This window comes from Phyllobates terribilis, unplaced genomic scaffold (genome assembly GCF_046119375.1).
Source record: "Phyllobates terribilis strain yellow unplaced genomic scaffold, ASM4611937v1 Scaffold_10__3_contigs__length_209671492, whole genome shotgun sequence".
Lineage (NCBI taxonomy): Eukaryota > Metazoa > Chordata > Amphibia > Anura > Dendrobatidae > Phyllobates > Phyllobates terribilis.
The window spans coordinates 155,325,496-155,353,476 of NW_027362770.1; the positions used below are offsets into that span (position 1 = coordinate 155,325,496).

A 27,981-nucleotide genomic window follows, 5' to 3' on the forward strand; every position below is an offset into this window, starting at 1 on the left:
GTGGGGGCCATACACACTACTGATCACATTATGGGATGTCAGGAGTACATACAGGCATGTGGGGGCCATACACACTACTGATCACATTATGGGATGTCAGGAGTACATACAGACACGTGGGGCCATACACACTACTGATCACATTATGGGATGTCAGGAGTATATACAGACACGTGGGGGCCATACACACTACTGATCACATTATGGGATGTCAGGAGTACATACAGGCATGTGGGGGCCATACACACTACTGATCACATTATGGGATGTCAGGAGTACATACAGACACGTGGGGGCCATACACACTACTGATCACATTATGGGATGTCAGGAGTACATACAGAGATGTAGGAGCCATACACACTACTGATCACATTATGGGATGTCAGGAGTACATACAGGCATGTGGGGGCCATACACACTACTGATCACATTATGGGATGTCAGGAGTACATACAGAGATGTAGGAGCCATACACACTACTGATCACATTATGGGATGTCAGGAGTACATACAGGCATGTGGGGGCCATACACACTACTGATCACATTATGGGATGTCAGGAGTACATACAGGCATGTGGGGGCCATACACACTACTGATCACATTATGGGATGTCAGGAGTACATACAGAGATGTAGGAGCCATACACACTACTGATCACATTATGGGATGTCAGGAGTACATACAGGCATGTGGGGGCCATACACACTACTGATCACATTATGGGATGTCAGGAGTACATACAGGCATGTGGGGGCCATACACACTACTGATCACATTATGGGATGTCAGGAGTACATACAGACACGTGGGGCCATACACACTACTGATCACATTATGGGATGTCAGGAGTATATACAGACACGTGGGGGCCATACACACTACTGATCACATTATGGGATGTCAGGAGTACATACAGGCATGTGGGGGCCATACACACTACTGATCACATTATGGGATGTCAGGAGTACATACAGACACGTGGGGGCCATACACACTACTGATCACATTATGGGATGTCAGGAGTACATACAGAGATGTGGGAGCCATACACACTACTGATCACATTATGGGATGTCAGGAGTACATACAGACACGTGGGGGCCATACACACTGCTGATCACATTATGGGATGTCAGGAGTACATACAGACACGTGGGGGCCATACACATTACTGATCACATTATGGGATGTCAGGAGTACATACAGACACGTGGGGGCCATACACACTACTGATCACATTATGGGATGTCAGGAGTACATACAGACACGTGGGGGCCATACACACTACTGATCACATTATGGGATGTCAGGAGTACATACAGACACGTGGGGGCATACACACTACTGATCACATTATGGGATGTCAGGAGTACATACAGACACGTGGGGGCCATACACACTCCTGATCACATTATGGGATGTCAGGAGTACATACAGACATGTGGGGGCCATACACACTACTGATCACATTATGGGATGTCAGGAGTACATACAGACACGTGGGGGCCATACACACTCCTGATCACATTATGGGATGTCAGGAGTACATACAGACACGTGGGGGCCATACACACTACTGATCACATTATGGGATGTCAGGAGTACATACAGACATGTGGGGGCCATACACACTACTGATCACATTATGGGATGTCAGGAGTACATACAGACACGTGGGGGCCATACACACTACTGATCACATTATGGGATGTCAGGAGTACATACAGACATGTGGGGGCCATACACACTACTGATCACATTATGGGATATCAGGAGTACATACAGACACGTGGGGGCCATACACACTACTGATCACATTATGGGATATCAGGAGTACATACAGACATGTGGGGGCCATACACACTACTGATCACATTATGGGATGTCAGGAGTACATACAGACACGTGGGGGCCATACACACTACTGATCACATTATGGGATGTCAGGAGTACATACAGACATGTGGGGGCCATACACACTACTGATCACATTATGGGATGTCAGGAGTACATACAGACACGTGGGGGCCATACACACTACTGATCACATTATGGGATGTCAGGAGTACATACAGACATGTGGGGGCCATACACACTACTGATCACATTATGGGATATCAGGAGTACATACAGACACGTGGGGGCCATACACACTACTGATCACATTATGGGATATCAGGAGTACATACAGACATGTGGGGGCCATACACACTACTGATCACATTATGGGATGTCAGGAGTACATACAGACACGTGGGGGCCATACACACTACTGATCACATTATGGGATGTCAGGAGTACATACAGACACGTGGGGGCCATACACACTACTGATCACATTATGGGATGTCAGGAGTACATACAGACACGTGGGGGCCATACACACTACTGATCACATTATGGGATGTCAGGAGTACATACAGACACGTGGGGGCCATACACATTACTGATCACATTATGGGATATCAGGAGTACATATAGACACGTGGGGGCCATACACATTACTGATCACATTATGGGATGTCAGGAGTACATATAGACACGTGGGGACCATACACATTACTGATCACATTATGGGATATCAGGAGTACATACAGACACGTGGGGGCCATACACACTACTGATCACATTATGGGATATCAGGAGTACATACAGACACGTGGGGGCCATACACACTACTGATCACATTATGGGATGTCAGGAGTACATACAGACACGTGGGGGCCATACACATTACTGATCACATTATGGGATGTCAGGAGTACATACAGACACGTGGGGGCCATACACACTACTGATCACATTATGGGATGTCAGGAGTACATACAGACACGTGGGGGCCATACACACTACTGATCACATTATGGGATATCAGGAGTACATACAGACATGTGGGGGCCATACACACTACTGATCACATTATGGGATGTCAGGAGTACATACAGACACGTGGGGGCCATACACACTACTGATCACATTATGGGATGTCAGGAGTACATACAGACACGTGGGGCCATACACACTACTGATCACATTATGGGATGTCAGGAGTACATACAGAGATGTGGGAGCCATACACACTACTGATCACATTATGGGATGTCAGGAGTACATACAGACATGTGGGGGCCATACACACTACTGATCACATTATGGGATGTCAGGAGTACATACAGACACGTGAGGGCCACACACATTACTGATCACATTATGGGATGTCAGGAGTACATACAGACACGTGGGGGCCATACACACTACTGATCACATTATGGGATGTCAGGAGTACATACAGACACGTGGGGCCCATACACACTACTGATCACATTATGGGATGTCAGGAGTACATACAGACACGTGGGGGCCATACACATTACTGATCACATTATGGGATGTCAGGAGTACATACAGACACGTGAGGGCCATACACACTACTGATCACATTATGGGATGTCAGGAGTACATACAGACACGTGGGGGCCATACACACTACTGATCACATTATGGGATGTCAGGAGTACATACAGACACGTGAGGGCCATACACACTACTGATCACATTATGGGATGTCAGGAGTACATACAGACACGTGAGGGCCACACACATTACTGATCACATTATGGGATGTCAGGAGTACATACAGACACGTGGGGCCCATACACACTACTGATCACATTATGGGATGTCAGGAGTACATACAGACACGTGGGGGCCATACACATTACTGATCACATTATGGGATGTCAGGAGTACATACAGACACGTGAGGGCCATACACACTACTGATCACATTATGGGATGTCAGGAGTACATACAGACACGTGGGGGCCATACACACTACTGATCACATTATGGGATATCAGGAGTACATACAGACACGTGGGGGCCATACACACTACTGATCACATTATGGGATGTCAGGAGTACATACAGACACGTGGGGGCCATACACACTACTGATCACATTATGGGATGTCAGGAGTACATACAGACACGTGGGGCCATACACACTACTGATCACATTATGGGATATCAGGAGTACATACAGACACGTGGGGGCCATACACACTGCTGATCACATTATGGGATGTCAGGAGTACATACAGACACGTGGGGGCCATACACACTACTGATCACATTATGGGATATCAGGAGTACATACAGACACTTGGGGGCCATACACACTACTGATCACATTATGGGATGTCAGGAGTACATACAGGCACGTGGGGGCATACACACTACTGATCACATTATGGGATGTCAGGAGTACATACAGACACGTGGGGGCCATACACACTACTGATCACATTATGGGATGTCAGGAGTACATACAGACACGTGGGGGCCATACACACTACTGATCACATTATGGGATGTCAGGAGTACATACAGGCACGTGGGGCCATACACACTACTGATCACATTATGGGATATCAGGAGTACATACAGACACGTGGGGGCCATACACATTACTGATCACATTATGGGATGTCAGGAGTACATACAGGCACGTGGGGCCATACACACTACTGATCACATTATGGGATATCAGGAGTACATACAGACACGTGGGGGCCATACACACTACTGATCACATTATGGGATGTCAGGAGTACATACAGACACGTGGGGGCCATACACACTACTGATCACATTATGGGATATCAGGAGTACATACAGACACTTGGGGGCCATACACACTACTGATCACATTATGGGATATCAGGAGTACATACAGACACGTGGGGCCATACACACTACTGATCACATTATGGGATGTCAGGAGTACATACAGACACGTGGGGCCATACACACTACTGATCACATTATGGGATATCAGGAGTACATACAGACACGTGGGGGCCATACACACTACTGATCACATTATGGGATGTCAGGAGTACATACAGACACGTGGGGGCCATACACACTACTGATCACATTATGGGATATCAGGAGTACATACAGACACTTGGGGGCCATACACACTACTGATCACATTATGGGATATCAGGAGTACATACAGACACTTGGGGGCCATACACACTACTGATCACATTATGGGATGTCAGGAGTACATACAGGCACGTGGGGGCATACACACTACTGATCACATTATGGGATGTCAGGAGTACATACAGACACGTGGGGGCATACATACTACTGATCACATTATGGGATGTCAGGAGTACATACAGACATGTGGGGGCCATACACACTACTGATCACATTATGGGATGTCAGGAGTACATACAGACACGTGAGGGCCATACACACTACTGATCACATTATGGGATGTCAGGAGTACATACAGACACGTGGGGGCCATACACACTGCTGATCACATTATGGGATATCAGGAGTACATACAGACACGTGGGGGCCATACACACTACTGATCACATTATGGGATATCAGGAGTACATACAGACACGTGGGGGCCATACACACTACTGATCACATTATGGGATATCAGGAGTACATACAGACACGTGGGGGGCCATACACACTACTGATCACATTATGGGATGTCAGGAGTACATACAGACACGTGGGGGCCATACACACTACTGATCACATTATGGGATATCAGGAGTACATACAGACACGTGGGGGGCCATACACACTACTGATCACATTATGGGATGTCAGGAGTACATACAGACACGTGGGGGCCATACACACTACTGATCACATTATGGGATGTCAGGAGTACATACAGACACGTGGGGGCCATACACACTACTGATCACATTATGGTATATCAGGAGTACATACAGACACGTGGGGGGCCATACACACTACTGATCACATTATGGGATATCAGGAGTACATACAGACACGTGGGGGGCCATACACACTACTGATCACATTATGGGATGTCAGGAGTACATACAGACACGTGGGGGCCATACACACTACTGATCACATTATGGGATGTCAGGAGTACATACAGGCACGTGGGGGCCATACACACTACTGATCACATTATGGGATATCAGGAGTACATACAGACACGTGGGGCCATACACACTACTGATCACATTATGGGATGTCAGGAGTACATACAGACACGTGGGGGCCATACACATTACTGATCACATTATGGGATGTCAGGAGTACATACAGACACGTGGGGCCATACACACTACTGATCACATTATGGGATGTCAGGAGTACATACAGGCATGTGGGGGCCATACACACTACTGATCACATTATGGGATGTCAGGAGTACATACAGACATGTGGGGGCCATACACACTACTGATCACATTATGGGATATCAGGAGTACATACAGACACGCGGGGGCCATACACACTACTGATCACATTATGGGATGTCAGGAGTACATACAGACACGTGGGGACCATACACACTACTGATCACATTATGGGATGTCAGGAGTACATACAGAGATGTGGGAGCCATACACACTACTGATCACATTATGGGATGTCAGGAGTACATACAGACATGTGGGGGCCATACACACTACTGATCACATTATGGGATATCAGGAGTACATACAGACACGTGGGGGCCATACACACTACTGATCACATTATGGGATGTCAGGAGTACATACAGACACGTGGGGACCATACACACTACTGATCACATTATGGGATGTCAGGAGTACATACAGAGATGTGGGAGCCATACACACTACTGATCACATTATGGGATGTCAGGAGTACATACAGACACGTGGGGGCCATACACACTGCTGATCACATTATGGGATGTCAGGAGTACATACAGACACGTGGGGGCCATACACATTACTGATCACATTATGGGATGTCAGGAGTACATACAGACACGTGGGGGCATACACACTACTGATCACATTATGGGATGTCAGGAGTACATACAGACACGTGGGGGCCATACACACTACTGATCACATTATGGGATGTCAGGAGTACATACAGACACGTGGGGGCCATACACACTCCTGATCACATTATGGGATGTCAGGAGTACATACAGACACGTGGGGGCCATACACACTACTGATCACATTATGGGATGTCAGGAGTACATACAGACACGTGGGGGCCATACACACTACTGATCACATTATGGGATGTCAGGAGTACATACAGACACGTGGGGGCCATACACACTACTGATCACATTATGGGATGTCAGGAGTACATACAGACACGTGGGGGCCATACACACTACTGATCACATTATGGGATGTCAGGAGTACATACAGACACATGGGGGCCATACACATTACTGATCACATTATGGGATGTCAGGAGTACATACAGACACGTGGGGGCCATACACACTACTGATCACATTATGGGATGTCAGGAGTACATACAGACATGTGGGGGCCATACACACTACTGATCACATTATGGGATGTCAGGAGTACATACAGACACGTGGGGGCCATACACACTGCTGATCACATTATGGGATATCAGGAGTACATACAGACACGTGGGGGCCATACACACTACTGATCACATTATGGGATGTCAGGAGTACATACAGACACGTGGGGGCCATACACACTGCTGATCACATTATGGGATATCAGGAGTACATACAGACACGTGGGGGCCATACACATTACTGATCACATTATGGGATGTCAGGAGTACATACAGACACGTGGGGGCCATACACACTACTGATCACATTATGGGATATCAGGAGTACATACAGACATGTGGGGGCCATACACACTACTGATCACATTATGGGATGTCAGGAGTACATACAGACACGTGGGGGCCATACACACTGCTGATCACATTATGGGATATCAGGAGTACATACAGACACGTGGGGGCCATACACACTACTGATCACATTATGGGATGTCAGGAGTACATACAGACATGTGGGGGCCATACACACTACTGATCACATTATGGGATATCAGGAGTACATACAGACACGTGGGGGCCATACACACTACTGATCACATTATGGGATATCAGGAGTACATACAGACATGTGGGGGCCATACACACTACTGATCACATTATGGGATGTCAGGAGTACATACAGACATGTGGGGGCCATACACACTACTGATCACATTATGGGATGTCAGGAGTACATACAGACATGTGGGGGCCATACACACTACTGATCACATTATGGGATGTCAGGAGTACATACAGACACGTGGGGGCTATACACACTACTGATCACATTATGGGATGTCAGGAGTACATACAGAGATGTGGGAGCCATACACACTACTGATCACATTATGGGATGTCAGGAGTATATACAGACATGTGGGGGCCATACACACTACTGATCACATTATGGGATGTCAGGAGTATATACAGACATGTGGGGGCCATACACACTACTGATCACATTATGGGATGTCAGGAGTACATACAGACACGTGGGGGCTATACACACTACTGATCACATTATGGGATGTCAGGAGTACATACAGAGATGTGGGAGCCATACACACTACTGATCACATTATGGGATGTCAGGAGTACATACAGACACGTGGGGGCCATACACACTACTGATCACATTATGGGATGTCAGGAGTACATACAGACATGTGGGGGCCATACACACTACTGATCACATTATGGGATGTCAGGAGTATATACAGACATGTGGGGGCCATACACAGTACTGATCACATTATGGGATGTCAGGAGTACATACAGACACGTGGGGGCTATACACACTACTGATCACATTATGGGATGTCAGGAGTACATACAGAGATGTGGGAGCCATACACACTACTGATCACATTATGGGATATCAGGAGTACATACAGACACGTGGGGGCCATACACACTACTGATCACATTATGGGATGTCAGGAGTACATACAGACATGTGGGGGCCATACACACTATTGATCACATTATGGGATGTCAGGAGTACATACAGACACGTGGGGCCATACACACTACTGATCACATTATGGGATGTCAGGAGTACATACAGACACGTGGGGGCCATACACATTACTGATCACATTATGGGATGTCAGGAGTACATACAGACACGTGGGGGCCATACACATTACTGATCACATTATGGGATGTCAGGAGTACATACAGACACGTGGGGGCCATACACACTACTGATCACATTATGGGATGTCAGGAGTACATACAGACACGTGGGGGCCATACACACTACTCATCACATTATGGGATGTCAGGAGTACATACAGACACGTGGGGGCCATACACACTACTCATCACATTATGGGATGTCAGGAGTACATACAGACACGTGGGGGCCATACACACTACTGATCACATTATGGGATGTCAGGAGTACATACAGACACGTGGGGGCCATACACACTACTCATCACATTATGGGATGTCAGGAGTACATACAGACACGTGGGGGCCATACACACTACTGATCACATTATGGGATGTCAGGAGTACATACAGACACGTGGGGGCCATACACACTACTGATCACATTATGGGATGTCAGGAGTACATACAGACACGTGGGGGCCATACACACTACTCATCACATTATGGGATGTCAGGAGTACATACAGACACGTGGGGGCCATACACACTACTGATCACATTATGGGATGTCAGGAGTACATACAGACACGTGGGGCCATACACACTACTGATCACATTATGGGATGTCAGGAGTACATACAGACACGTGGGGGCCATACACACTACTCATCACATTATGGGATGTCAGGAGTACATACAGACACGTGGGGGCCATACACACTACTGATCACATTATGGGATGTCAGGAGTACATACAGACATGTGGGGGCCATACACACTACTGATCACATTATGGGATATCAGGAGTACATACAGACACGTGGGGGCCATACACACTACTGATCACATTATGGGATGTCAGGAGTACATACAGACACGTGGGGGCCATACACACTACTGATCACATTATGGGATGTCAGGAGTACATACAGACACGTGGGGGCCATACACATTACTGATCACATTATGGGATATCAGGAGTACATACAGACACGTGGGGGCCATACACACTACTGATCACATTATGGGATATCAGGAGTACATACAGACACGTGGGGGCCATACACACTACTGATCACATTATGGGATGTCAGGAGTACATACAGGCACGTGGGGGCATACACACTACTGATCACATTATGGGATGTCAGGAGTACATACAGACACGTGGGGGCATACATACTACTGATCACATTATGGGATGTCAGGAGTACATACAGGCACGTGGGGGCATACATACTACTGATCACATTATGGGATGTCAGGAGTACATACAGACACGTGGGGCCATACACACTACTGATCACATTATGGGATGTCAGGAGTACATACAGACACGTGAGGGCCATACACACTACTGATCACATTATGGGATGTCAGGAGTACATACAGGCATGTGGGGGCCATACACACTACTGATCACATTATGGGATGTCAGGAGTACATACAGACACGTGGGGGCCATACACACTACTGATCACATTATGGGATGTCAGGAGTACATACAGACACGTGAGGGCCATACACACTACTGATCACATTATGGGATGTCAGGAGTACATACAGACACGTGGGGGCCATACACACTACTGATCACATTATGGGATGTCAGGAGTACATACAGGCACGTGGGGGCCATACACACTACTGATCACATTATGGGATGTCAGGAGTACATACAGACACGTGGGGACCATACACACTACTGATCACATTATGGGATGTCAGGAGTACATACAGACACGTGGGGGCCATACACACTACTGATCACATTATGGGATGTCAGGAGTACATACAGGCACGTGGGGGCATACACACTACTGATCACATTATGGGATGTCAGGAGTACATACAGACACGTGGGGGCATACATACTACTGATCACAATATGGGATGTCAGGAGTACATACAGACATGTGGGGGCCATACACACTACTGATCACATTATGGGATGTCAGGAGTACATACAGACACGTGAGGGCCATACACACTACTGATCACATTATGGGATGTCAGGAGTACATACAGGCATGTGGGGGCCATACACACTACTGATCACATTATGGGATGTCAGGAGTACATACAGACACGTGGGGGCCATACACACTACTGATCACATTATGGGATGTCAGGAGTACATACAGACACGTGAGGGCCATACACACTACTGATCACATTATGGGATGTCAGGAGTACATACAGACACGTGGGGGCCATACACACTACTGATCACATTATGGGATGTCAGGAGTACATACAGGCACGTGGGGGCCATACACACTACTGATCACATTATGGGATGTCAGGAGTACATACAGACACGTGGGGACCATACACACTACTGATCACATTATGGGATGTCAGGAGTACATACAGACACGTGAGGGCCATACACACTACTGATCACATTATGGGATGTCAGGAGTACATACAGACACGTGGGGGCCATACACACTGCTGATCACATTATGGGATATCAGGAGTACATACAGACACGTGGGGGCCATACACACTACTGATCACATTATGGGATGTCAGGAGTACATACAGACACGTGGGGGCCATACACACTACTGATCACATTATGGGATATCAGGAGTACATACAGACACGTGGGGGGCCATACACACTGCTGATCACATTATGGGATGTCAGGAGTACATACAGACATGTGGGGGCCATACACACTACTGATCACATTATGGGATGTCAGGAGTACATACAGACACGTGGGGGCCATACACACTACTGATCACATTATGGGATGTCAGGAGTACATACAGACACGTGGGGGGCCATACACATTACTGATCACATTATGGGATGTCAGGAGTACATACAGACATGTGGGGGCCATACACACTACTGATCACATTATGGGATATCAGGAGTACATACAGACACGTGGGGGCCATACACACTACTGATCACATTATGGGATGTCAGGAGTACATACAGACACGCGGGGGCCATACACACTACTGATCACATTATGGGATATCAGGAGTACATACAGACACGTGGGGGCCATACACACTGCTGATCACATTATGGGATATCAGGAGTACATACAGACACGTGGGGGCCATACACACTACTGATCACATTATGGGATGTCAGGAGTACATACAGACACGTGGGGGCCATACACACTACTGATCACATTATGGGATGTCAGGAGTACATACAGACACGTGGGGGCCATACACAGTACTGATCACATTATGGGATGTCAGGAGTACATACAGACACGTGGGGGCCATACACACTACTGATCACATTATGGGATGTCAGGAGTACATACAGACACGTGGGGGCCATACACACTACTGATCACATAATGGGATATCAGGAGTACATACAGACACGTGGGGGCCATACACACTACTGATCACATTATGGGATGTCAGGAGTACATACAGGCACGTGGGGGCCATACACACTACTGATCACATTATGGGATGTCAGGAGTACATACAGGCACGTGCGGGCCATACACACTACTGATCACATTATGGGATGTCAGGAGTACATACAGACATGTGGGGGCCATACACACTACTGATCACATTATGGGATGTCAGGAGTACATACAGACACGTGAGGGCCATACACACTACTGATCACATTATGGGATGTCAGGAGTACATACAGACACGTGGGGGCCATACACACTACTGATCACATTATGGGATGTCAGGAGTACATACAGGCATGTGGGGGCCATACACACTACTGATCACATTATGGGATGTCAGGAGTACATACAGACACGTGGGGGCCATACACACTACTGATCACATTATGGGATGTCAGGAGTACATACAGGCATGTGGGGGGCCATACACACTACTGATCACATTATGGGATATCAGGAGTACATACAGACACGTGGGGGCCATACACACTACTGATCACATTATGGGATGTCAGGAGTACATACAGACACGTGGGGGCCATACACACTACTGATCACATTATGGGATGTCAGGAGTACATACAGACACGTGGGGGCCATACACACTACTGATCACATTATGGGATGTCAGGAGTACATACAGGCACGTGGGGGCCATACACACCACTGATCACATTATGGGATGTCAGGAGTACATACAGACACGTGGGGGCCATACACACTACTGATCACATTATGGGATGTCAGGAGTACATACAGACACGTGGGGGCCATACACACTACTGATCACATTATGGGATATCAGGAGTACATACAGACACGTGGGGGCCATACACACTACTGATCACATTATGGGATGTCAGGAGTACATACAGACATGTGGGGGCCATACACACTACTGATCACATTATGGGATATCAGGAGTACATACAGACACGTGGGGGCCATACACACTACTGATCACATTATGGGATGTCAGGAGTACATACGGACACGTGGGGGCCATACACATTACTGATCACATTATGGGATGTCAGGAGTACATACAGGCACGTGGGGGCCATACACACTACTGATCACATTATGGGATGTCAGGAGTACATACAGACACGTGGGGGCCATACACACTACTGATCACATTATGGGATGTCAGGAGTACATACAGACACGTGGGGGCCATACACACTACTGATCACATTATGGGATGTCAGGAGTACATACAGACATGAGGGGGCCATACACACTACTGATCACATTATGGGATGTCAGGAGTACATACAGACACGTGGGGGCCATACACACTACTGATCACATTATGGGATGTCAGGAGTACATACAGACACGTGGGGGCCATACACACTACTGATCACATTATGGGATGTCAGGAGTACATACAGACACGTGGGGGCCATACACACTACTGATCACATTATGGGATGTCAGGAGTACATACAGACACGTGGGGGCCATACACACTACTGATCACATTATGGGATGTCAGGAGTACATACAGAGATGTGGGAGCCATACACACTACTGATCACATTATGGGATGTCAGGAGTACATACAGACACGTGGGAGCCATACACACTACTGATCACATTATGGGATGTCAGGAGTACATACAGACACGTGGGAGCCATACACACTACTGATCACATTATGGGATGTCAGGAGTACATACAGACACGTGGGGGCCATACACACTACTGATCACATTATGGGATGTCAGGAGTATCTGTCTACCCCTCCCAGTAGAACATTGGCGTGTAAGTCAGAGGGTCTCCCTGGTGTCTATTTAAGGAAAGGAATATACTCTGAAGGCGGCAGGAGTCATATGTCACAGAAATGGCACAATCGGCGTTGTTATATTCCAGCTATTCCTGGAGAATCTTCTGTGATCTGTCCGGACAGGAGACACACGGTGCAAGGAGTCGTTCTACAGCGCCCCCACTGGATGGCAAAAGTAACATCCTCTGTGGGTGCAAGGAGACAACCTGACATTTTGTCATTTTACATGAACCAAAAAATATCTGAAAATGATCAGTCCTCATTGGAAATATGTCCAAAATAAAGATATACACAGAACCAGGACTGATGATAAGAGCATTATCAAGGTCTGAGCAGTTATTATCGGCTTTTTCTGTAAATTTTCCTACTTTTCCCAATTATCTCTACATTTACATGTAGGTGAAACATTGTGGAAATGAAATGTCAGGTTTCTGATAGATGTTCTAAAGAGAAATCTCAGTACAAAACCCGGAACACGTTACCATGGACACAAATCATCGACTCTTCACATCAACTGTAAATACTCGCTCAACGGAATATGTGGATATGATAACCTGTCCGGCCTTCTTATACAGTGCTGGCCAAAAGTATTGGCGCCCCTGCAATTCTGTCAGATAATACTCAGTTTCTTCCTGAAAATGATTGCAATCACAAATTCTTTGGTCTTATTATCTTCATTTAATTTGCTTGCAAGGAAAAAAACACAAAAGAGAATGAAGCAAAAATCAAATCATTGATCATTTCACACAAAACTCCAAAAAAGGGCCGGACAAAAGTATTGGCACCCTCAGCCTAATACTTGGTTGCACAACCTTTAGCCAAAATAACTGCGAACAACCGCTTCCGGTAACCATCAATGAGTTTCTTACAATGCTCTGCTGGAATTGTAGACCATTCTTCTTTGGCAAACTGCTCCAGTTCCCTGATATTTGAAGGGTGCATTCTCCAAACTTCCATTTTGAGATCTCTCCACAGGTGTTCTATGGGATTCAGGTCTGGACTCATTGCTGGCCACCTTAGAAGTCTCCAGTGCTTTCTCTCAAACCATTTTATAGTGCTTTTGGAAGTGTGTTTTGGGTCATTGTCCTGCTGGAAGACCCATGACCTCTGAGGGAGACCCAGCTTTCTCACACTGGGCCCTACATTATGCTGCAAGATTTGTTGGTAGTCTTCAGACTTCATAATGCCATGCACACGGTCAAGCAGTCCAGTGCCAGAGGCAGCAAAGCAACCCCAAAACATCAGGGAACCTCCACCATGTTTGACTGTAGGGACCGTGTTCTATTCTTTGAATGCCTCTTTTTTTTTCCTGCACACTCTATATTGATGCTTTTTCCCAAAAAGCTCTACTTTTGTCTCATCTGACCAGAGAACATTCTTCCAAAACGTTTTAGGCTTTCTCAGGTAAGTTTTGGCAAACTCCAGCCTGGCTTTTTTATGTCTCGGGGTAAGAAGTGGGGTCTTCCTGGGTATCCTACCATACAGTCCCTTTTCATTCAGACGTCGACGGATAGTACAGGTTGACACTGTTGTACCCTCGGACTGCAGGGCAGCTTGAACTTGTTTGGATGTTAGTCGAGGTTCTTTATCCACCATCAGCACAATCTTGCGTTGAAATCTCTCGTCAATTTTTCTTTTCCGTCCACATCTAGGGAGGTTAGCCACAGTGCCATGGGCTTTAAACTTCCTGATGACACTGCGCACGGAAGACACAGGAACATTCAGGTCTTTGGAAATGGACTTGTAGCCTTGAGATTGCTCATGCTTCCTCACAATTTGGTTTCTCAAGTCCTCAGACAGTTCTTTGGTCTTCTTTCTTTTCTCCATGCTCAATGTGGTCCACACAAGGACACAGGACAGAGGTTAAGTCAACTTTAATCCATGTTAACTGGCTGCAAGTGTGATTGAGTTATTGCCAACACCTGTTAGGTGCCACAGGTAAGTTACAGGTGCTGTTAATTACACGAATTAGAGAAGCATCACATGATTTTTCAAAGGGTGCCAATACTTTTGTCCACCCCCTTTTTTAAGTTTGGTTTGGAATTATATCCAATTTGGCTTTAGGACAATTCTTTTTGTGTTTTTTCATTGAAGACAAATTAAATGAAGATAATAATACCAAAGAATTTGTGATTGCAATCATTTTCAGGAAGAAACTGAGTATTATCTGACAGAATTGCAGGGGTGCCAATACTTTTGGCCAGCACTGTATATGTGCTGTATGTCTGTAGAACCCATCTATTATCTATTATCTATCTATCTATCTATTATCTATCATCTATCTATCTATTATCTATCTAATATCTATCATCTATTATCTATCTATCATCTATCTATCTATCTATCTATCTATTATCTATCATCTATCTATCTATCTATTATCTATCTATTATCCATCTATTATCTATCTATCTATCTATTATCTATCATCTATCTATCATCTATCTATTATCTATCTATTATCTATCATCTATCTATTATCCATCTATTATCTATCTATCTATTATCTATCATCTATCTATCTATCTTCTATCTATTATCTATCTATTATCTATGTATCATCTATCTATTATCTATCTATTATCTATCTATTATCTATCATCTATCTATTATCTATCTATCATCTATCTATTATCTATCTATTATCTATTATCTATCTATTATCTATCTATCATCTATCTATTATCTATCTATTATCTATCTATTATCTATCATCTATCTATTATCTATCATCTATCTATTATCTATCTATTATCTATCATCTATCTATTATCTATCATCTATCTATCATCTATCTATTATCTATATATTATCTATCTATTATCTATCATCTATCTATTATCTATCTATCATCTATCTATTATCCATCTATCATCCATCTATTATCTATCTATTATCTACCATCTATCTATTATCTATCTATCTATTATCTATCATCTATCTATTCTCTATCTATTATCTATCTATCTATTATCTATCGTCTATCTATTATCTATTTTCTATCTATTATCTATCTATCATCTATCTATTATCTATCTATCATCTATCTATCATCTATTATCTATCTATTATCTATCATCTATCTATTATCTATCTATCATCTATCTATCTATCTATCTATCTATTATCTATCTATTATCTATTATCTATCTATTATCTATCTATTATCTATCTATCATCTATCTATTATCTATCTATTATCTATCTATTATCTATCTATCTATTATCTATCATCTATCTATTATCTATCTATTATCTATTATCTATCATCTATCTATTATCTATCTATTATCTATTATCTATCTATCTATTATCTATCTATTATCTATCTATTATCTATCATCTATCTATTATCTATCATCTATCTATCATCTATCTATCATCTATTATCTATCTATCTATTATCTATCTATCTATTATCTATCATCTATCTATTATCTATCATCTATTATCTATTATCTATCATCTATCTATTATCTATCTATTTATCATCTATCTATTATCTATCTATTATCTATCTATTATCTATCATCTATCTATTATCTATCTATTATCTATCATATATCTATCTATTATCTATCTATTATCTATCATCTATCTATCTATCAATCATCTATCATCTATCTATTATCTATCATCTATCTATTATCTATCATCTATCTATTATCTATCTATTATCTATCATCTATCTATCATCTATCTATCTATTATCTATCATCTATCTATCATCTATTATCTATCTATCTATTATCTATCTATTATCCATCTATTATCTATCTATCTATCTATTATCTATCATCTATCTATCTATCTATCTATCTATTATCTATCATCTTTCTATCTATCTATCATCTATCTATTATCTATCTATTATCTATCTATCATCTATGTATTATCTATCTATTATCTATCTATTATCTATCATCTATCTATTATCTATCTATTATCTATCTATTATCTATTATCTATCATCTATCTATCATTTATCTATCTATTATCTATCTATTATCTATCTATTATTTATCATCTATCTATTATCTATTTATTATCTATCTATTATCTATCATCTATCTATTATCTATCTATTATCTATAATCTATCTATCTATCTATCATCTATCTATTATCTATCTATTATCTATCTATCATCTATCTATTATCTATCTATTATCTATCATCTATCTATCATCTATTATCTATCATCTATCTATTATCTATCTATCTATTATCTATCATATATCTATTAAATATCTGTTATCTATCTATCATCTATTATCTATCTATTATATATCTATCATCTATCTATTATCTATCTATCACCTATCTATTATCTATAATCTATCTATTATCTATCTATCTATCATCTATCTATTATCTATCTATTATCTATCATCTATCTGTTATCTATCTATCTATTATCTATCGATTATCTATTATCCATCTATTGTCTATCTATTATCCATCTATTATTTATCTATTATCTATTTATCATCTCTCATCTATCTATTATCTATCATCTATCTGTTATCTATTATCTATCTATTATCTATTATCTATCTATTATCTATCTATCATCTATCTATCATCCATCTATCATCTATTATCTATCATCTATCTATTATCTATCTATTTACCATCTATTATCTATCTATTATCTATCTATCATCTATCTATTATCTATCTATCTATCATCTATCTATTATCTATCATCTATCTATTATCTATCTATTATCTATCTATTATCTATCTATTATCTATAATCTATTATCTATCTATTATCTATCTATTATCTATTTATCTATCTATCTATTATCTATCTATTATCTATCTATTATCCATCTATTATCTATCATCTATCTATTATCTATCTATCATCTATCTATTATCTATCTATTATCTATCACCTATCTATTATCTATATATTATCTATCTATTATCTATCATCTATCTATCTATTATCTATCTATCATCTATCTATTATCTATCTATTATCTATCACCTATCTATTATCTATATATTATCTATCTATTATCTATCATCTATCTATCTATTATCTATCTATCATCTATCTATTATCTATCTATTATCTATCATCTATCTATCATCTATCTATTATCTATCTATTATCTATCTATCATCTATCTATTATCTATCTATTATCTATCACCTATCTATTATCTATATATTATCTATCTATTATCTATCATCTATCTATCTATTATCTATATATTATTTATCTATTATCTATCTATCTATTATCTATATCTATCATCTATCTATTATCTATCTATTATCTATTATCTATCTATCTATTATCTATCTATTATCTATCTATTATCTATCTATTATCTATCATCTATCTATTATCTATCTATTATCTATCTATTATCTATCATCTATCTATTATCTATCTATCATCTATCTATTATCTATCTATATCTATCATCTATCTATTATCTATCTATTATCTATCTATCTATTATCTATCTATCTTGTATCTCTATGTTTTTCACTCTAACTGTTGCACCCTCTTCTGTTCCTGTCACCATGTGTCCCCCCGCTCGCTGAGGATGGGGGGCTGCTGGGGCTTTGATGTGCTATTGTAATTGTGCTCCTTTAGGAATGTTACAATGTATTTCGCTTACTCTTGTTTGGAAAGGTTAATGGCCGCACATTCCGTGGACTCGGGATATCACACTGCGCCCAGCAACACAAGAACGGTATATTTTTAGATCTCACTCTAATTATCCAAGCTGCCAACAATGGCGATCCTGGGAGCCTGTCACCAGGTTTTTTTTATACCCCAAACTAATACCATCTATGTAGAGGGGCTGTAATGCTGATTACATCTATACCTGTATTTTAGAAAACGGAGTTTATGTTTTGGTGAAATTTATTGTAGAATTGTTATGTGAAGTGCAGGGGGGCGGGCGCTGCACCCACAGCTCTGCTGCTTCTCCACCCTATTCCCCACCCACCACCTGTGTCCTTTCAGTGATTGACAGCTCACTCATGTATCAGTGACACCTCTCCCTTCTTAGATCTAGTGTACTCCGGTTCTGATCTCATGTGAATTATTTGAATGTGATGATATTTTTCTGATTTTTTTTATATTTTTTTCCAGACGCAGATTGATGTGTGGAAATTCATCTGCAACGTCCTCAAAGATAATAAGTGGTGGAAAGATGCAGGGTAAGTGAGTTCTTTGGTTACAGCTGCGCCAACATGTGAACAGGGTATAATCATCTGCTATAAAATTTCTATAATAAAATGTTTTTATCCTTATTAGACCTTGACTTTCCATAAATCAGCCTTTGTCTTATGTTCTGTGTTTTTAGGAGCCCTTTATCTGGCCATAGTTTAGGGGACCCTTATATTAGTCAGAGCAAAAATCTATTTTTTAATGCTCTGGAGGACCCAATACATCTGTGCATTACCACTCATCAGGCCACTGATTCCAATAGACCCCGTGTAATACTTCATATTCCCAGTGGTGGCACTGTTGGAAAATTGGCCACCTACTACCAAGCTCAATCACAGATCACATCTGATCGCTGGGATCAGTGTTAGCACTAGACGCAATACATTGTATCAGCTCAAATATTTAATCTGTATTATTTCTTTTTTAAAAAAAAGTAGAAATGAGCAAATCAATTCTAAACAGATCACACTCGATTCTAATTTTCTCAAAAATTCGGATTCAGAAATTTTTTGGGGAATTGCATTTTCCCAAATCTAGCAGGTTGCCGTTTTGCGGTCCAAAGTGGAGTTCAAAAAATCAAACTCTTACACTCTCCTTTTCTCAGCCCTCCCAATACCTGTCTTTCTGCCATTGGTCTTGGCCACTTCACCCACTTGACTCCTCCTCAGTCTTCCCCTTCTTTACAGTTATCTGACAGGGCTTCATGTGGTCGCACGGGCCGCAACGCACATTTTGGTCCATGTGACTGTGTGGGGTACAATGCACAACATTAATCTCAAAGACATACATGGTTCCCCATGTTGCTCTATTAGGTCCAGTTTGTGCCCTGAACTAGAGGCAGAAGACCCAAAGTGAGTTGATTGAAGGTCTGAGCTGGAAGCAGTGGTGGGAAATGTATTAGGGGGGCTTTAAACCCCTTTCTAGTAGAATTTATTCTAAACAAATCACCTTGAATTGAGAAACTGTGTCCAAATCAAATTTTGGAAAATTCTCTCAACTAGGACTACTAGGACTACAGAGAAAATTTAACAACTCTACAAAAGTTGCCCCCAAAAATTGAAAAATTCACCTTTAAAATCCTTTCCTTCCTGCTTTGCCAGCCACTATGGAACCCAACCAATCCATGTTTTGAAGGAAACATGGTGAAGTCTCATCCATGATGATCCTGTCGTCATGTGATCATTGAAGCAAAGATTTAACCATTGGTAGAATGTAACATCTTTCAGAGGTCATAAGTACTATAAGTTCTGTGAAAATGATAGCATTGACACTATAGTATTCACTGAACTAAACCTCCTCTCAGTGGTGTAGAATTGAACTTATGACTACTAACAGGTGGCTCATTCACAATAAGACTAATAAACATCAATCACTTATTCATCTTATTATTGTTACTCATATTAAGACAAAATAAAGTGTAAGAAAGTCACATGAAAATAAATACTATAAATTAAAAGGATATAAGAGCATAATTAGCTCTATTTCTGGGATGGGATCCAATGGGGTAGTTGTGGACCCCGTTACGGTACCATATTGATGACTAACAGATAAAACACCTTTGTGTAACCTGTTAAAATATCACATACTTTTCAAATTAGGAAAATGTTAATGTGTAATGTGTTGGTTGAATAGATAGATAGAGCTTAACAAAAGCTCTCTTGCTCTTGAGCCAAAATAATTGGGCCAATGAATAAGCAATTTTTTTGCATGAAATTTGCTATTGAGTGCTACCCAGTTTTTTTGCTTCTTTATGTAACATAGGTTGATGGGTTGCAACCTATAGGCTGGCACCTATACCTGCACTTTTGCTTGTGCTGCTAACTGTTTGGTAGCACGTAAGCCAGTCAGACACTACATCCCTTCCTTACAGTGGCTTATAACCGGTTGGAATATAGGATCGGGCAAGCTGAACTCGAGCATGTTTGATCTTGCTTTCCTTTGACATTTGCGGTCAGAACAGGCAGCAGCTCCCTTACACATAAAATTGTTCACCGGTCCCATTGGTACAGACTACATTCTTCTTGTATGTAGCCAGCTGGGGAAATTGCCTCTTCAAAGAGGAAGAGGATTTAAACTCTAGTGCCATCTATTGGAAGTAGCAATGAATTACCATGGTGTTAACTTTTGCAGTTTTATGGTAATGCATCGCCCTCTGGTGGCCGAACGCTGCAAACTATTTCATGTATCTGTCATTTTACATTTATTTTAACATTTTTTTTCCATTTTATTTTTCAGGACAAAAATCCAGTCTTCACTGAGTCACCTGATCAAAGATTTTTCATTATGCACAAGGACACTTCCGACGACGAAGAGTGTCTGTGACATCGGCTTTGTTTGTTTCTCATGGACTACATAATTTATGTTTAATTTATTGGGATATTCCACTACGGTGAATTCTTTTTTTTTTTTCGATTATTTAAATATCAACACGTACCTCGCCTTTTAATTTATGGAAATTGTAATTTATTAAATCTTTTTAGGTGCCATTTTTCTTCACACAGATTTTTTCACGGTTCGGTTTATTTTCACATTTGATCACTGTTCTCTCTGATTAAAAGTAAAGATTGAAAACATTCAGTGTTTTAGCGGGTTTCTTTTTACTTTTCTGCTAGCAGATGGAACAAGGGTGTATTGTCCCTAGCATTATGTTTCACGTATATTTAATTAAACATTTACTATGCAATATTTCTATTGTGGGAGATCACTAATCACACAGATGATCAGCTCTCATTAAAGGGGCTATTTAGGATATTTTTGTATAGTACTTGAAAAAACATGCACTTTTGTAATTTACTGCTCATTAAAATTCTCAGCCGTTCTTGAGATATTAACACTTTTCTTTTGTTTACAGCTCGTTGCCTTGGAGACCGACCACCGCTTTTAGACAAAATAAGTGCCGTGCTTAAAAGCGCTTTACTATTGACTTGTAAGCCTTGTTTTGAAGCTGGCCAGGATTGCTGGAATGCGCAGTTACCTCCTAATCCCGGCTTCAGCACAGTATTTACAAACTAGTCAACAGCAGTGGTCGGTCTCCTAGGAAACGAGGTGTATACAAAAGAAAAGTGTTAATATCTCAAGAACGACTGCAAATTTTAATAAGCAGTAAATTACAAAAGTGCTTGTTATTACAAGCTCTTTCCGACATTATCTATCTAGAAAGATGGGAATAACACAAAGTAAGCTAAAACGCACAAAAAAAATCCCTGCTCGGCCTTCTTTAGTCTCCTCATTTTCTTTTTATCCTATTTTGCCGTATCACAATTAAAACAGAAAATATATCTTCTTTACAAGTCTCCTACGTGCAGTTGTAAGACAACTGGCTGCAGCAGGATCCTCCCCACCTCTGCTGTGTCTACAGTGCATGAAGGGAAGAGGGGGAGGAAGCCCAAACACTAGGGAAAGGGGGAGTGGAGACTCTTAATCAGATCTAATATCACCCTGCCTACCCTCCCGTTCCTATATAGGTTCCACACCTATCGCCGAGCAGGACCCTAAACCCTGTATGTCCCAAGAGCTTGGCCCTAGATAGGGAGGGGGAAGGGTGAGCACTGGTCAGGCCTCACTACAAACTAAAGACAACAAGGTAGACAAACAAAGGGAATAAACTTAGCTTGAGCAGACACCAGAGGAAAAACACCAACTGTCCTCCAAGGGAACCAGTGACGAAGTTAGCCGACTGGTAGTGCTCCAAGCCTGCACAAAGGTACATAGAAGTACTCTTGGCAATTCCCTGGAGCAAACTGAGTGTTTTTAACTGCCAGGCAAGAGTGTGTCAATCAGCAGCAGGAGGGAGGTCGCTGCTGGGTCCTAAAGGAAGATGAATTAAGAAGGCGTCTGTAATGCCAAGCACAGTGACCTTCTACAGCTAGATCCAGAGCGACTGTCTATAACACCTGACACACCCGTCACAACTAAGCCCCATCCTCTGATGGTAATGGTGCAAAAATTCTGTAAATTCTTTTGCTCAACCCAGTAACAATAATTGATGCAAAAATTGCAGTCCCATGCAGAGTGAGTGACCAATTTTCCACCAGGGCTCCATCGTCATTCTCTCCCCCATAAGAAGACAGCAGTATAATAAATGCCCCAAGATGGTTGGGGGTACAGGTATTAGATTTTGCAAATTACTTTTGTCTGGACAGGACTGTTTTGGATAAGGACCAGAGGTAGCGTAGATAATGATTATTTATTTCCCTGTGATGAATAAAACATGCAACAGCTACTATATATTTTTTTATCACTTTAAAAAAAAAATTAAAAATATGAACAAGTGCTGAATGCCAGGATCCTAACATTTGCCATATGCTTTATTTGCATATACTTGAGAAACATGACTTTTAACAAACAATAAGAATCTCAGGGAAAAAAACATTGGACACGCAGTGCCATCTTCTGGTAAAGCATCATAGTGCAGAAATCCAAAAATAAAATTATTTTTTTTAATATAATCACATTTTTTAATAGAAAATATCTTCCCATTAAAAAGATTTTAACAGTTCTATTATAGCAAAAAAATAGAAATTCAAAAATTCTCACACTGAGAGTGCTCTAAGTGGTAGATTAGGCAGTCAATCGGTCCTGGACTGTTCTATAAGCTTTCACCCCCTTCCCCTCTGCTACATCATGAATATAATTGTCACCGCTTTTCTGTGCTATCGCTGACAGTTGGGTGCTACCATTATTCTTATCGAAGGGCTGTGACCCTTCCGACTGACTGGGAAGAGCCCTATTGACTATTAAGGAAATGGTAACAATCAGTTTTCATCAAGGTCTGGGCTTTTTGGAATACAAGTTTTTATTTTATCAGTCAAGTTAGGAGAGGTGACAGATCATCTATAAATCACAAGTGACTCAAAGGTGACATCTTCTATGATTATATTCATTCCCTTTTATTCTCCTTCTAGCCCTGACCCCTATGATGACTTTGCCTAAAGACTGATGACAGATCATCTATAAATCACCAGTGTGACATCTTTTCTGATTGTAGACATTCTCTTTCCTTCTCTTCTCCTTCTAGCCCTGACCCCTGTAAGGCAGCGCTAGTCATCATACTGGGGGACACTCGCTGCATCGGGTCAATTAAAGCACACATGCCACGTTTTCCAGTGTTTCACAAACCAGCAGTTTATTTTACTTCATAACTTCTATAACCGAGTCCAACTCAGTGGCTCGCCGACATATTACATATAGTGTCCAGGAGCCTTTCAAGTGGCAGACAGGCCCACTTGGCTCCAGTTACAGCCTCCAGCAAAGTCACTTATAGAAATGTCCACATCAAGCAGTGTTTAACCTTTGCCGGGTTTTAGCTGCTTCAGATTTGTTCTGCCACCACTGTGGCTTTTCGGCTTCCCAGATGGGGTCTCCAGCCCTTGTACCTTCAAAGGCTACTGGTATGTTTTCTCACCTAACATCTAGCCTTTGCCTTCCAGGACTCTTGCCTTCCAAGCCTCTGGCCCTCCAAGGCTACTGGGATCGCTTACACCTAAGGATCCAGCCTCTGCCTTTCAGGCTTCTCCAGGCTTCAATAGGCCTCACTAGGCCTCACACTCTAGCGGTGTCCCACACGGGAACAGGCCTCACGCCTTACACACCCTGTCTCAAGACTACCAGGGTTTATATATCTTCCAGTGCACAGGACCTGTGCTGATGTCACAGTCATGTGATCAGACATTCTGTGTGCACAGGACCTGTGCTATGTCACAGTCATGTGACCAGTCACCTGAGGGGAGGTACATGGTCAGCCAAAACACACCCTGGACCAATACAGTAATGCCGCAAGCCGCTGCATTACACCCCCTATATTGAATTCTCCTAAAGACTGATGACAGATTATCTATAAATCACCCGTGACTCAAAGGTGACAGCTTGTCTAATTATATTAATTAATTTTCCTTTTCTTCTCCTTCCAGCCCTGACCCTTTATGATGACTTCTCCTAAAGACTGATGACAGATCATCTATAAATCACCAATGACTCATAGGTGACATATTTTCTGATTATAGTCATTCTCTTTCCTTCTCTTCTCCTTCCAGCCCTGACCCCTATGATGACTTCTAACGACTACATCTTTTTGGTTCCTCAATTCTGTAGCCATCCCTGAGCCTCTACACTATAGCAACACAAATGAATCCAGACTTCAGACTAGAGCAGACCCCCTACATTTATTTATATCCTGGACTAGACAACCTATATCCATCCTCACCCACTCTACTTATCTTCAAAGCCCAAAATTAATCCAGACCCATATACAAGTTAATTAATTCAGACCCCAGAACAGACTCATAAATAAATTCAGTCCTTAGTTCAAGCCCCACCCTACATTTATTCATAGACCAGACTACACTCCTAAATAAACATAAACTCCAGATTAGAACCCTAAATATATAATCTAGACCAGAGCCCAGAATTAATGGAAACCCAAGATTAAATAGTTCTAAGGCTCAAACCCCACTTCAAAAATTTAGTCTCCAGACTAGACCACAGACCAGACCTTCTAAAACAATTCAGACCCCAGATTCCATACACTCACACCGCATCTCCTACTTTTCTCCTCCATGGGGGGCTCTGTCCTCAGTCTTCAAGATTTGCACACATGTGGTTATGTGTGCAGATGACAACTGCAGCCAAATGCAAGGGCATCACAAAGCAGTCCTACACCACATGCTGTCTCACCAAAAACCCTACTGAGGTCAAAATCGTAATAGGTTTGTTCTGAGAACAATGGAATTAAAAGAGTCCACTCGCTCTACATGACTGACAGGTCTCTATATGCAGAGAGTGAGAACTGTCAATCAAACAAAGTCATATGGGTAGAAGCCTCCCAGTGGACTCTTCTCTCCATGTCTGGACTCTTCTCCCCGTCCTTACTCTGAAATGTTGCAGAATAAAACATATCTCTTTGTAATGAGGTAGCCTGAGGGTGTAGTAGTGGTGGAGGTGATAGTCTACCCATGATACTAGAAAGGGTTAAAAGCACATTCCCATAATTAGAACCCTCTGGGGCTGCAGTTTGGTCCAGGTAGGGTTAACTGTATCAGCCGGCCCAGTAGAGGGAGGGGGAACTCAGTGCTAGTGTCTAGTGCAGGATGTAAGCACAGTCATTAGTGTGCAGTATTGCAGAAAGCTAACAGGCTCTATAGTGGCTGCTAGGGTAGACTTGGGCCTAGTATCCTGGACAGTGGATCACCAGAGAATCCCTCCACAAGAGGGGGCACATTCTTTCTGCGAGGCTGCAGAAGAAGTCAGGACGCAAGTACTCAGAGGTGGAGAGAAATGGGATCCAGATATACTGTCATTGGTGAGGAAGAGTATCTAGGGCAGGAGAAGAAAGCAACACAGATGCTTCGCCTAGATCGGGAACCAGGGCTAAAGTTGCATCTGGTACCTGTGGGAAAGATGACAACCCGTTGGGCCTTATCCTTTGTACCTGTCTGTAAATACTGCCAGTTACCAAGTAAAGTTCTGGTTGTTTTAATGAACTCTGTGTCTTCTGAATTGATTGCGGCCCTGGTTGCAGAAGAGGAATTCCTTGAGTCAGAAGAGG

The 27,981-nt window shown here is 42.1% G+C and overlaps 1 protein-coding gene across 1 annotated transcript in view; it reads left to right on the plus strand.

Annotated features, from left to right (window-relative positions):
• Positions 1 to 20,429, plus strand: part of LOC141164579 (potassium voltage-gated channel subfamily A member 1-like) — a 253,032-nt gene extending 232,603 nt beyond the window's left edge. Inside the window, exon 2 of the mRNA XM_073649980.1 lies at positions 20,361 to 20,429. The gene's annotated coding sequence lies outside the window, so the exon portion shown is untranslated. The remainder of the gene's footprint in view (positions 1 to 20,360) is intronic.
• The last annotated feature ends 7,552 nt before the right edge of the window (positions 20,430 to 27,981 follow it).